The 1,392-nt window shown below is 39.8% G+C and overlaps 1 protein-coding gene across 3 annotated transcripts in view; it reads right to left on the bottom strand.

The window, feature by feature from the left end:
• Positions 1 to 236: 236 nt before the first annotated feature.
• LOC121554160 (AP-1 complex subunit sigma-1A) overlaps positions 237 to 1,392 on the bottom strand; it is a 17,290-nt gene continuing 16,134 nt past the window's right edge. For all 3 annotated transcript variants that reach the window (XM_041867624.2, XM_041867626.2, XM_041867623.2), the window contains one exon: positions 237 to 1,392. This exon is cut by the window's right edge. The gene's annotated coding sequence lies outside the window, so the exon portion shown is untranslated.

The following is a 1,392-nucleotide window of genomic DNA, read 5'->3' as shown; positions in this document are numbered from 1 at the left end:
ACTGGTAGCTGTGCATTAAAGTCTATAGACTGGCACTTCCTACTGTTGGAACACATGCATGAGCATTCTATAGTTAACAACATGCGTTAACAAACAATTACTAGCTACATTTACATTTTAGTCATTTAAAATAAGGACAGACGCTCTTTTCCAGACCGACTTTCTGTCAGCGCATTCAACTAATGTAGGTAAAAAAAATTTTTTTTAACAATTCAGAAGGCACAAGCACACATTGCTACTTTTAAAATTGCATTTTATTGTCATTATAAAATTACATTCACACATGATTCCCTTTGATAACCTGTCTGCGTCCCAAATGGCACCCTTTTCCTTCTATAGTGCACTACTTTTAACCAGCATCCTGGTCAAAGGTAGTGCACTAGAAAGGGAATAGGGTTCCATGACTGGAGCGTAGTTCAGTTGTTATTTATCACATGCCTCCCACCTCAAATGAATACAACCCTACACACAGAGTCCCTGAAAAACCTTATAACGCTATTCAAAATATCTTCCAATTTCTTACCCGGTGCAGTTCCAATAATCCATACGAGCGCACAACTAAGAATGAACTCGAAAGCTCTGTCCCATTGCTCATACCACTATACCACTTTGAACTGAGCAATATATTGGACAGATGAGATGGAGAAGGACGACTGAAAAGAAGATGGCGTGTGGCTTGACCTGATCAACCCTCGCCAAGAAGGCTGCAGACCGCAAGCAGTGGTGCTCTCTTGTAGAAGCCTTGTGTTGCTCCAGTCACGGAGAGGATTGGGTAAGTAGGAAGGTAAGTCATATAATGGCCATGAATTCTAAGGGGTATGCCAGTGTGGATATTGGAACATAGCCTACGTATTGATACTACTTGGAGTAAAGCAATGTATTGGGAATGCACACTAGTAAGTAGTATGCTGGTATGAACATTGGAACGTACCTTTTTAAAAGCAAAGGGGTAAAGTCTGGTCATAAGAACACACATTTCTGAAGCCAAACTCTCTTGTAGTTGCAGTTTATTCCTATTGGTTTCATCCCTCTTGTTGCAGACAAAAATATGATTACTCTTTGGAAAGCAGGTATTCGACAGGCGTAAATTGGGGAGAAGTGATCTGCCATGTGGTACAGTACTGCATTTAGTTTGTGTGTGTGTGTGTGTGTGTATATAGGAATGGTAAATAGGTTTTTCTCTAAAAAGTCACGTGTCGCAAAGTAGTTTGTTTACCTTTTTTGTATGCATTGCAGCTGAAAAACAACCTGAAACTCTATTTTTTGCCCTGGGTTATTTTTAACTCAGTTGCATACCATCACATTGAGCCCTTTCTACATAAACACATTCATGTTAGCACATCCACACACAGGCTAAAAACATCACATCAAACTTCTCCATAGGTTAATTGC

The sequence above is a fragment of the Coregonus clupeaformis genome, chromosome 39 (assembly GCF_020615455.1).
Source record: "Coregonus clupeaformis isolate EN_2021a chromosome 39, ASM2061545v1, whole genome shotgun sequence".
Lineage (NCBI taxonomy): Eukaryota > Metazoa > Chordata > Actinopteri > Salmoniformes > Salmonidae > Coregonus > Coregonus clupeaformis.
The sequence above is the reverse complement of the archived record's forward strand: the minus strand, read 5'-3'. Positions and strand labels throughout refer to the sequence as shown.